Below are 13,486 nucleotides of genomic sequence, written 5' to 3' on the forward strand. Positions count from 1 at the left end.
ATTTTCAGGGAAAGTCTCTACCTTAGATATAAACCCAGGGCTGTCTGATCCTGTCCCTGATAATCCACAGTGAGGAGATCACCCTACATTACATATAAACCCAGTACTGTGTGAGCCTGTCCTTGATAACCTGGAATGAACTAGTGCTGTATATAATTCTATGTATATCAGTTGCAGTGAATGGATTAAACTCAGGACAGTGCCTCATGCTTTGCTTTTCCTTTTATCCCAGATCCCGCTGTCAATCCTGCTAGTGGCGAGTTCCAGCTTCCTTCCCCACCAAAATGCAAGCGGCATTCGAGATACTGGTTGTAATATAGAGAGGATGCGTTAACAGATTGCCTGGCGCCAGGCGTAAATGTAGGATGGGCCTTGCTGGAAGAGAACAACAATCATCTTATGCAAAAGCGAGAGCTGTAATAGCGCAGAAACTGATATACAAGACAGATATGTTGCACATGGAATTTACAATGGTGGCCCAATGCTCCATCTAGCATCTCAAGTCCCCAGTAACCTCAGATGCACTGCAAATGGCAGAGACAAGCAGAACCATTAAATCTCACTCGCTGAAAGGCAGTCTTCCTGACATGGAGTGAGTCTGCACCAATGGAATTGTCCATTTGGAATTGGTCTTGCTCATTGTAAGACAGTCTCACGTAATGAAAGACAATCTCACTTGTTAAGAGAGTAAGAGTCACTCATTTGTAAGGGAGTTTCACTCATCTCAAAGGGAGTCTCATCCATGGGAAGGAAGTCTCAATCATCTGAAAGGGAGTCATATCCATTGGAAGGAAGACTCATTCATTTGGAGTGTTTAACTCATACTGAGATAGCACATTGCATGTCTCTCTCCCCCTCACTAGAAGGCACACTCATTCATTGGAATTCACTCCCTTATTTAGAGTGAGTCTCACTCATTGGAAGGCAGTCTCACTCAATTGGACCATCTCGCCAATGTTGAGTATGTCTCATTCACTGCATGCCAGTCTCCCTCATTCGGACAGTCTTGCTTATTCAGAGTGAATCTGAGTCATTTGAAGCCAACAGTACCCATTTGGAGTCTCACTCGCATAAAGTCAATCTCATTCATTCCCAGCAACTATGGCCTACCAGATCTTAATGTTATTAAACTCATTAAATTCAGAATTATTCCATTAAGATGTATTATTTTTGTGCCTATAAAGCCAGTCATTGAGCTCCTTGGACATCTCACATCACAGATGAACTACATCCCATATTTACTAAGCAGTGTTATTCCATAAGACATCTTCCAAGCCCGGAAGGCACCTTACAGCCCATTCGCTTAAAAGGGCCATATTGACTAAGCTGTTCTAAGTGTTGTATGGAGTAACACTTCCTAGTAAATATGGCCCTAAATCCTAATCCATTCCAAATTACTAGCTGCAGTTTCCCCAAAACGGCAGAGGGTGTCTTTACAGGAAAAACAACATTCAGGATGACTGCAATTTATTTTTTCCCAGGCTCCTTTCAAGTGCCATCCAGTGGGAAATCCCATAAAATCCCCCTGACCCTCTCCAAACCCCTCCTCCCTCCCTCTCCTAATCATTTCCAGGCTAAGAAAAAAATAATAATCTCGTTTCCAGCAACAATGACTCAGTTGCTCAGTTAGCCCATACTTTGGCAACATGTTTCAACCCCTTTTGGTGATGCAAAGGCCTGCCCTATAACCTAAATTTCTGTCTTCCTTTTTTCATCTCCTTTCTAAAAAGACGTATCATCTTATTTTAAATGATCCGCTGCTGTATCTACATTAGGAATCTATCACACCCAGGGCAGGGAGTCATCAAAGCGAGATGCGTGGGGGATCTGGCGGGAACTGCCATTCAAGGCCAAGGCAGATCGGGCGTGATAGCCTCCGCTTTGCGCTTCAATGACCCTTCCCCCGGCAATTAAATAATCTTCTTGTGACTAGTTGTCCTAGAGACACAAGAAGATAAACGGAGGGGGCAATCCTGTTCAAAATCAATTTAATGAGTCAGACCCACGTAGCGGACCAAACATTTTAGTTTTTTTAAAGTTCAATCACGTGTAGTCGACCAGACAACTTTTGTGATGAATTTAGCAGCTTACTTGGCCTGTCTAGACAAACTGCGCTAATAGCAAAGATTTTGCCAGCTTTCATTTTTGTGTGAAATGAATTACATATTGCATTTCTTCTGGGCCTCTGAATGGAGGAAGTGTTTGTCAATCAAGTGTTTTCTTTACTCTTAATCAGAGAGCAATAAAGACAAGGGGAGGGTCAAGGACAGGGGCTTTGCCTGTGCAAACTCTTGTTGAACACAGTGACCTGAGACAAAATGGAGCAGCCTGAGGAAATCAAACCCCTCCCAAGTCTCAGCTCACCCTGTTTACAATCTGACCGTAACAAATCATTTCAAATATTTGGGTAAAAAAATGCCCCAAACACATAGATGTGATGTGACTGACCCCTTAAACATGTCAGTCATTCGTACACTTTGCTCCCAATGTAATCAGCTTCCCGAGAGACTCAATCTTCTTTAAATTAACTCTTTTACTTATTTGCTTCATGTGTAAAAAATAAATAGATCTGATAAGTAGTTATAATAATAAATGCTTTTCTTATGGCACCGACAGTGTACGCAGCGCTGCTCTGAGAATGTTGCAAACACACAGTCCTGCCCTGAAGAGCTTGAAATCTAGTTTTGGTGCCTGAGACGCAGGGATAAGAGTGACTTTGCCCAAGGTCACAAGGAGAGCCGACACTGGGATACGGACCGTATTCACCCACTTCTAAGGCAGCAACATTAGCACTCGGCTACTAAAAATCAAGAATGTGGAAGGACCAGGTTCAAAATGTAGCAAAAATATTAAATATATCTATTTTTGAGCCAAGCTGCATGGATCACTGCTTTGGCAGATAGATAATAACCAGTATTATTTTTTCATTCTCCCTCATTGTAATCAGAGTCTTATTACACTCCCTGTGACCTATTTTAAGACTAAGAGGATAAAGCAGTGTCTTGTATGGCATTAACTTCATGGGGAGTCAATTAAGCTAATGAAATGATTTGCCAAGACTCTCTTAACCCCTTGGTATCAGGAGGGAACTGCTCTGCAATGCATTGCTCTTGTCTCCTGCTACTGAGGGGTTAAATTCAATAAGTGGCGCTGGAATAATCTCGTGTGTCAGAGATTGGAATGCCATAATTAAACTCGCTTTCCATGGTAGGAACATTTTGTTATGCAAAATCCTGGAGTTTCTGTGAAAAGCTATGTGACGGTGACTTTCGCTCTCTCCCTCATACTCTTTTTTTTACACTGTCACACACCCTTTCCATTGTCACTTTTACGGTCTTCCTCTGCCCCATTTTCCCCTCCCCTCCCTCTCTAGTTTTGGAACTGTATGGTTGCCTCCTCTCTCTCCAACTCCCACATTTTCATTCTGTTTCTCCCACCTCTCTCTTTCTCTTAAACTCCTGTCCATTCTTCCTTATCACAATGCCTGTTTCATTCCCTTTTCTCACTCTCTGTTGATTTCCTTCCTGTTTTCCTTTCAAACTGGTCCTTTCTCGACCCATTTTCTGTTCTTTCTCCATCTGTTATTCTCTGTTCCACTTTCTCTACATTCTCCACTTCCTCTACTCTCTCTACGCCTTCTTAGGCCTCGGACACGGTACAGGCGTGCGCGAGCGACGTCGCGCGCGCCTGTAGTTGCCGAGATCTGTTTCCTGCAGTGTTGAGCGATGGGGGGGCGTGCCTAATTGGCATTGGCTGAACTGCGCATGTGACGCGGCCGTCGCACGGCAAGTTTGTCTCGCCACGCATCAACCACCACGGCGCTCACGGACTATGGACACGCGCATTGACCTACATTGGTTTTGATTTGGCGCGAGCGACGTTGCTCGTGCTGTCAGATCCTCTATTGACGTTCGCTAGATGTTATTGAGCATCTTTTCAGCAGTGTGGTTAACGTTCTGGTTCCCATTGCTGGTCTGTCTGAGGTGTCCTGTCCCAACCCAATGTGAATAAAACTGAGATTATAGTGCGTGCTTAAGCACGTGCGCGCATCCAACGCTCAAGTAATCTCTGCACATACTGTTTGAGGCGATGGGGGGCGTGGCGGAAGCATGGCTATGACGTCACGGAGCTGGTTCGCCGTGATTGGGTGAACCGCTCACGTGACGGGGCCGTCGGTTGAAAAGACAATTTGTCTTTTCAAAATGCGGTCGTGCCATTGCGCTCCCTCGTGCGCGCACTCTACACACAGTATAATCTCAGCCTAACAATCAAAGAAACAAGCGTCACACCGCAGAGTTATGCCCCGGTATCGGATTAGTGCTGAGTTTATTGCATTAGTATAGGTGCATACACAAGGGCAGACACAACGCTGTGCGCTGTCTTCTTATCTTTTAGTATCCAAGATGCTGCTGAGCCATCTGTACTGACTAGCTGCAGACTCTCAGAATCACTAACGGTTACTTTTGTATCTGGGTTTTTTTCACTTCACTAGTGTTAATTTGGACACTTAAGGACACTATTTGATACACTTATTTTTCCACAGATTTTTGTTGAAATTTATTATATTATTGATATTGTTTCCAATTAATTTTATTAACTGATATTTATCAACTCACTTTCAAATATTTAAAATAGGATCACTCACAATCTGGTGCACGTTTTTTTTCTATTATATTGAGCACTGGAGAATATTACAAACGTATGCATTTGCAATATCCATTAAGATCTATGTTGTGGGACACAATCCTGACGTCATAATATGATCTTCATTATTTCAAAACACAGCACATATTCTTCATCTCATCAGCAATTTCTATATCTTGTAGTGGCTAATCTAAGGCTAAGGCCCCGCTCCCTCCGTCAGCGCTCCCGCACTGCAGACAGGCGGGGCGCTGACATACACAGACCGCGATATGCGGTCTGTAGGGAGCGGGAGTGGGAGGTTTGAGCGGGAGTGGGAGGTTTGAGCGGGAGGGGGGGCGTGGCTTGAGCGGAGGGACCCGCTACTCTCCCCCCCCTCCCTCCCTCCACGGGCTCGGGCTGGAGCTGCTGATTGAAGTAATCACAAGCAACACACACACTCATACACACACGCAGGCACTCTCTCTCTCACACACACACACACACACACACACACACAGAGAGACAAAGGCAGGCACTCCACACTCCTCCCCGCTCCCCGAAGCCTCTCCTCCTCCCAAAGCCTCCCCTCCTCATTGGCTTACAGCCACACCACGTGACGCGTCGAAGCTAGGGATTACAATTCTCTTGTATCCCGTAGCGGCTGACGCGTCACAGCGTGTAGTGAGCTGTGCAGCCAGGGGGGACCGGGACCGGCTTGGGAGGATTCCCCTGCTGGTGGGGAAAGCCCGTGCAGCCGCCCGCGCCAACGAGCGCAGCGGGTCCCAGGCCTTAGGCGTTTAAATTTGGGTCTCTCACCCAATTAGCTTCAGCCTGATCCTTGATATCTGTTACACTTCCACTGTTTACCTGATGCATGCTGCTGACCAGATTCAATAGGGAGGCAATTCACAGGTTACTTTTCATCTGTTTCTCTGCATACAGAGGTTTTCAAAAGGAGTCACCGGTTATGTCCAATATAGAAAATATCCTTTATCAAGGCCTATTACATACTTATAATAGCCCTTTAAAAATGGCGAGTGAGAGACACCGAAACCAATAGAACATTTTTGTGTGTGTTTTTACCCATTTTTCACTAAATAAATCAACTATTTTTGTATTTAACATAACCGCTACTATGACTCCTTTTGAAAACCTCTATATAGAGGTTTCAATATGAAAAATATACATTTAATCAAACCTGCACACACGCAGACAAATCAGGAGTGAAAACATACGCATACCCCTTTAACATCTTAAAGATTTTGTAAAAACTGTCGATAAACTAATTCTAAGACATTCACACATCGCAAGTAAAAACCCTGCTCCATCATTCAAAGTAGCTACATCTGTTCAAATTGAAAGCAACAAAATGTGAAATCTTTTTAGGAAAGATTCAAAATGTTGCCATTTCTAATGACCTTTAAAGCATCCTTTGATTTCTATAGCAGGTTTTAGCCCACCTCCCCAGCAATACAAGATCTCTGCAACACTTTCCTATTTGGGATAATTTGTTGCCAATGTTCCCATCAGTTTGATCTGTAAACTGTAACAATAGATAATGTGACCTTAGTAATATACAGATACATTGTAGCTGCTGAGTTACATTGACTGAAGGATTGATTGAAACTAAAAGGTGGCCATTATGTTAGGCACACCACCAGGATTTTAACAGATTTATAACAGGAGCACCAAATGATTGCCAGCTTAGGTAAGAATGTAGAATTATACATTGTCTCATGCTTTACATCTTATACTATATTAGTGAAAGCACTGTATGTTTGCCTGCCTGCTGGATGTCCGGTGTCCCTAGCGGCAATCTCATTGGTCCCTTGGCCCGCCCGCCCCCGCACACCTCTCATTGGCCTCACACACTCACACCACCCCCTTGGCCCGCCCCCCACACCTCTCATTGGCCTGAGGCGGAGTGACGGGCCAAAGGTCCAAAAAAATAAATAAATAAAACACACACACACACACACACACACACACACACACACACACACACACACACACCTCTCTCCCCTCTCCAAATCACCTTTTCCCCCTCCCCAGCGGCATCACCTCTTCCCCCTCCCCAGCGGCATCACCTCTTCCCCCTCCCCAGCGGCATCACCTCTTCCCCCTCCCCAGCGGCATCACCTCTTCCCCCTCCCCAGCGGCATCACCTCTTCCCCCTCCCCAGCGGCATCACCTCTTCCCCCTCCCCAGCGGCATCACCTCTTCCCCCTCCCCAGCGGCATCACCTCTTCCCCCTCCCCAGCGGCATCACCTCTTCCCCCTCCCCAGCGGCATCACCTCTCCCCCTCCCCAGCGGCATCACCTCTCCCCCCTCCCCAGCGGCATCACCTCTCCCCCCTCACCGCTCCAAATCACCTCTCCCCGCTCCAAATCACCTCTCCCCCCTCCCCGCTCCAAATCACCTCGCTTCCCGCAGCTGCCACGCGGCGCGTAAGATGGCGGACCCCCTTCCGAGGCGCCCGGAAGTACAGGTAGGTGTCGCTCCCCACCTCCGGCGCCAAACGGAACTGAGAAAGGGCGCATCAACTGAGGTGTGTGTGTGTGTGTGTGTGTGTGTGTGTGTGTCACTGTCCACTGCCCCCCCCTCCTATCCACTGCCCCCCCCTCCTGTCCACTGCCCCCCCCTCCTGTCCACTGCCCCCCCCCTCCTGTCCACTGCGTCCCCCCTCCTGTCCACTGCGTCCCCCCTCCTGTCCCCCCTCCTGTCCACTGCCCCCCCCCTCCTGTCCACTGCCCCCCCCTCCTGTCCACTGCCCCCCCCTCCTGTCCACTGCCCCCCCCCCCCTCCTGTCCACTGCCCCCCCTCCTGTCCACTGCCCCCCCTCCTGTCCACTGCCCCCCCCCTCCTGTCCACTGCCCCCCCCTCCTGTCCACTGCCCCCCCCCCCTCCTGTCCACTGCCCCCCCTCCTGTCCACTGCCCCCCCTCCTGTCCACTGCCCCCCCCTCCTGTCCACTGCCCCCCCCTCCTGTCCACTGCCCCCCCCCTCCTGTCCACTGCCCCCTCCCTCCTGTCCACTGCCCCCTCCCTCCTGTCCACTGCCCCCTCCCTCCTGTCCACTGCCCCCTCCCTCCTGTCCACTGCCCCCCCCTCCTGTCCACTGCCCCCCCCTCCTGTCCACTGCCCCCCCCTCCTGTCCACTGCCCCCCCCTCCTGTCCACTGCCCCCCCCTCCTGTCCACTGCCCCCCCCCCTCCTGTCCACTGCCCCCCCCCCTCCTGTCCACTGCCCCCCCCCCTCCTGTCCACTGCCCCCCCCCCCTCCTGTCCACTGCCCCCCCCCTCCTGTCCACTGCAGGAAATGCAGGGGGAGGAATCCATGCCTTTGAGGCGCCCCCCCCTCCCTTTGAGGCGCCCCCCCCTCCCTTTGACGCCCCCCCCCCTCCCTTTGACGCCCCCCCCCCTCCCTTTGACGCCCCCCCCCTCCCTTTGACGCCCCCCCCCCTCCCTTTGACGCCCCCCCCCCCTCCCTTTGACGCCCCCCCCCCTCCCTTTGACGCCCCCCCCCCTCCCTTTGACGCCCCCCCCCCTCCCTTTGACGCCCCCCCCCTCCCTTTGACGCCCCCCCCTCCCTTTGACGCCCCCCCCTCCCTTTGACGCCCCCCCCCTCCCTTTGACGCCCCCCCCCTCCCTTTGACGCCCCCCCCCCCCTTTGACGCCCCCCCCCCCCTTTGACGCCCCCCCCCCTCCCTTTGACGCCCCCCCTGCCTTTGACGCCCCCCCCTGCCTTTGACGCCCCGCGCGCACACACTGACTGACTGCCGCACGCACGCACACACTGACTGACGCGCACACAAAGCCTGACTGACGCACGCACACACTGACTGAGGCACACACTGACTGTGTGTGCGTCAGTCAGTCTGTGTGTGTTTGTGCCTCAGACTCACTGACGCGCGAGCAAACACACAGTGACTGACGCACACACGCTACATGAAGCTGTAAAGGAGGGAGGGAGGGGGGGGACTGGATTGATGTGAATGGGGGACAAACAGAGAGAGGGGGGAGGAGAGAGAGGAACGGGAACATTACATCCCGGGCAACGCCGGGTCTCTCAGCTAGTATACAAATAATAATAAGAAAAAATAAAGGGGGGTGGGGGGAAGAAGAGAAGTAGTATTGCTGCTTTAATCCACTACTGTCCCCATTTGGACTAATGTCCAGAACAAAGGTCCAAGGCTGGACCAAAACATTGATCCTGTTTGAATAAATGGTGCTTTTTTGTTTTTGCATGAAGATCATTGGAGTGCCATTGTAATTATTTTCTTCTTTGGAATCAGACATTACAAATATACAGTTGCTACCTGGCACCTTGTTGCACAAGATCCGTTGCAATTGGTTCATGGGCCATGTTCCTAGGCCACAGGTTCCTAACTCCAGTCCTCAAGGACCATTAACAGTGCAGGATTTAAGGCAGCCATGCGCAAACTGGGGGGCGCGAGATTTTGTTTTGGGAGGGGGGGGGGGCACGGGCAGTTGCAGAGGTCCTGCGCTCTTCCCCAAGGCATTTAAATTACATGCCAGGGGACCGCGCGAGGCCTCTGCATCCTCTACTTACCGGGATTAAGCCGGCTTCAGGACGTGTGACGTCACACGAGAGATCCCCACTGCAGGGGAAGCTGAGCGCGCTAGAAATTTAAAAAAATTGTTTATCTAAGCGCCAAGCGCCGGTGAGCGGGTGTGCCCGCATCGCGTGAGCAGACTTGTATATATATATATATATATATATATATATATATATATATATGCGCAAGTCACCTCGCCAAGCGCTGCCCACTCAGCGAGCTCAGCGCTAGCGGGGATGCAGCCTAAGACAGACGTACAAAGTAGAGCTCGACTCACCAGTTCACAATGAAGTTCTCCATTTAATGTGACAGCCAAGAACAGTGGAAATACCACGTTTCAGGGAGACCTGCACTTTGAAGAAATTTCCAATAACCCTAACACAGCCATGTCAAGCTTGTGCCCCTATTACTATTATTACAGTGAGCAACATTCTTCTTAAAGCAGAATCTCCCCAGACGTCTATATATGTTTAACTCATATAACGTTAGTATCATATATATATATATATATATATATATATATATATATATATATATATTTATATATATATATATATATATAATAAAAAGAAGGGCTCTCTGCATCAAGAGGTACGTGGGTGCGCTGACCCAGTTACGTCCAACTATTTGCATTTTTTTCCTGTCTCAAATGCAACATATTTATGAAGCGTATTTCTACTCTTGTGGAATTAGGTGCATGCTGTGCTAATATTCTGCGCTTAAAAAAACCCCTGTGCCACATTTAAGGTAACAGAGAAAACCAACGCAGAAAATAGTCAAGAAAAGTAACGCACGCCGCACTTTTTAAAAAAAATATTTAAGTTTGATTGATTTTCAGCATGTATAAAATAGGTGGATGAGGGACAGAAAGAAACAAGGGGGGGGAGACAAACAGTATACATTTTGACATATATAAATTCATCTTCTCAGTTACGGTAAACCAGCAGTTATACGAGATAGGGAGATTATAACGATCATCACCAACATATCACTTCGCTTTCAATTAATTCTCGAGGAAGATATCACTTCTGTGCTACCGTTAGGAGCCGCTACAATGCATCATCAGGCCCTCAACAGAAGGATGTTACAATGGTTTAGGGGGGAGCCACCAGGTGGTCGGGGGCTCTCATATATCAGGGTGCCATATCTTCTGGAATTTTACGCATGCGTTCCTTAATATGTCTGTCAGCTTCTCCATTTTAAGAGTACCATATTCTATTTTTATTTGAGTGAGAGGAGGAAGGTCTCATCCAGAGAGTGGCAATGGAGCATCTTATCGCCGTCATCGTGTGGGAAAAGATTCTTTGAGTGTCTGTCATAGTCTGTCATAGGCCGGTTCAAGTGACAGGATCAAGTGTCTAGTGGGTGTGGGGACCCAAAATCCTCTGTGCTAAGCTGTGAACCTTTTTCCAAAGTTTGGCTGCTCTGGGACATGACCAATGACCACCACATGTGAATGAATGTGGCTCACTGACTGCAACCCTTTGGGCATAGGGGGGACACCCCCGGGAACATTCTTGACAGGCGCATTGGTGTTAAGTACAACCTGTACAGTACTTTGTATGCATTTCCTTTGCGTGCATATGGAGCCAGTCACGGTCACTTCAAATATAGTGTTCCAGTCCTCCTACTCCAAATGTTGGTTGAGGTCTACCGCCCATTGTATTCTGAAGAGAGTATTATCTCCTGGTGTTGCAATGAAATTGCGAAATAGAGGTGTAAAATCAAGCCTCTCTGTGTAGGGCTCTTGAGGTATAAAGTCTGTCAACAAATGGCATTAAAGCTGCAGTTCAGTCTTTTTTTTTTTTTTTTTTTTTACATTTATTTTTTTACTTCAATAGTTTCATGTGTGCAATCTCTAATTACCTAAAGAACTGTATAGCTGCAGGTCAATTCGTTCTCCATGTATTGATAGGCAAAATTTGGTGACATATTAAAGCTGGGATTTGTTTATAATCTGCTTGTCTGTCAGTGGAAGCTCATGAATATTCATGAGCATTCCTGCACTGACATGTGCTAGAGGGAGGGCAGGGCTGACAAAGGGGTGTGCCAGGGCTTGTGACAGGACATGAAGGGGCAGTGCCTTAGCAAATGGCTGTTAAAATAGAATACAAGAAAATTGGTCTTTCAAAGTTGTTCTTTTAAAAACAGAAAATACTAAAAGTATTTTTTCTTACTACAGAACTGATTTATTAAAAAAAAAACACACATGCAGGATATTGACTGAACTGCAGCTTTAAAGGAGGAGGATGTCAAAACATCTGAACGAATCCCTTTACCTGGAGGTAGCGGAAAATGTCGCTTCTCGGGAACCTTGTGTGACTTCATGAGTGCCACTAAGGGTTGACTTTTCACATTACTCATCATGTCCCTTATTCTACGAATATCCAAAGTTCTCCATCTCCCAAATGTTATATGACAAACCAGGAGAGACGTCTGGATTGGAGAGCATGGGGAAGTTCCTAGATGAAAGGTTCAACCTCCTTTTACCATGGTCTCACAACAGGGTGCCGAGATCCAGTTGGGACAGCAGGCCCGCCTCTAGTTCCACCCATCGTTTGGCTGTGGATTTTGAATGCGGAGTCAAAACTTGGCTAAACTGTGCTGCCCTGTAATAAGATAGGAGGCATGGCAGGGCAAGGCCTCCCGGCGCCCAGGGCTGACATAGTATTGTTTTGCTTTCCCTGGGTGCTTTATTTGTTCCATATGAGCAATTTAATGTGAGATTGCAGGTCCTGGAAGTCCCCAAGCAGACCGGAATGGGCAAGGAAGTAAAGGATTCTTCTCTATCTAGGAAATGTTGTATTTAGACTATCAAGATTCGCTTTTAATGTTTTTATCAGACCTGGGAAATTTGTCTGGTACAGCGTGTTGTAATCCTCCATCAAGAATGTGCCCAGGTACTTCAAAGCACACCTGCACCATTTAAAGTCAAAGTTTATGGAGATTATTTATTTTGAATCCCGCGAGTGTGCTAAATGCTCCGAGTTCTTGGAATAGATTTGGTAGGAATGTAAAGGGTTTGGATATTGTTATGAGAGTGTCACCTGCGAAGAGCGACATTTTGTATTGTTGTCGTGTACCGGTATCCCATTAATATTGGGGTTAGATCGAATGTGGCACGACAATGGCTCTAGGGATAGGGCAAACAGCAGGGGGGAGAGGGGGCAACCCTGTCTCATGCCTCCTTTGATCGGAAAAACGTCCGTGGCTGTTCCCGCACGTAGTACCCTGGCTTATGGGGCAGTGTAGGGAGCTAGGATGGAACTCAGGATTTTTCCTCGGAATCCGAAGCGTATAAGGGTCTCCATCATGTAACCGCAGTCTAGCCTGTCAAATGCCTTTTCGGCATCAAGGGACAACATTAATGCTGGGATGTGTGATCTTTTTGCATGTGCTCTGAGGTCAATTGGCCGTCTGGTGTTGTCAGTAGCTTGTCTACCTGGGATAAATCCCAGTTGGTCCGGGTGGACCATTCTAGGCAGCACCTCGTTGAAGCGATTTGCTGGGATTTTAGAGTAAATTTTAAGGTTGACGTTAATTAGGGATTTGGGTCTGTAACTAGGACAGCACCCGGGGTCCTTTCCTACCTTGGTAATCAGGCAGATGGGAGCTTGTTTGGAAGAAGCTTGTGGGGAGCGCAGAACGTCACCATATAAAGGGAAGGAAATAAATATAGTGTAATATGTCCAAACACCTGTATCAATGTATATGGGGATCGAGATTAAGAACTCACATTCTCCCAGTTAAAATACAGCATTGGAAGACAATCTGAAGGCTCTGTGGTTTGCAGGGGGGGGGGGGGGTCTTGTTTAGGGTACTCTCCCTGGTGTCAGTGGAACAAACCCTCGATGGAAACAGAGACAACTCTAGTGCAACATTGTATGTGCACTAATGATATATTCAATAAAAACAGTGGTAATCCACACTTACATTAGCACCATGTGCATAGACACATAACAATCAAAGCGCAGCAGCAGTATACACCATCTACCCCACTCCCGGGATCGCGTCGCGTCACTTCCGGCCCGGCCCGTCACTTCCGGTTTCGCGATCGATCTTGAAATGGGTCCACACGGGTTCTGGGGCATGGGGGGGCATGATGTTTGAAGGATTTCAGTGGATCCAGCTAGAGATCTTTCAGTAGCTGGCTGTTTTCCCTTTACAAACGGCATCAGGGAATACACATACGGTCACACAAGACACTGCACACGGAACATGATGCACATGCGCAGTAATCACAAAGCACCCGATCTGTAGCAAGCATTAGTTTATGGCTTTTCACT

The sequence above is a fragment of the Ascaphus truei genome, chromosome 7 (genome assembly GCF_040206685.1).
Source record: "Ascaphus truei isolate aAscTru1 chromosome 7, aAscTru1.hap1, whole genome shotgun sequence".
Classification (NCBI taxonomy): Eukaryota; Metazoa; Chordata; class Amphibia; order Anura; family Ascaphidae; genus Ascaphus; species Ascaphus truei.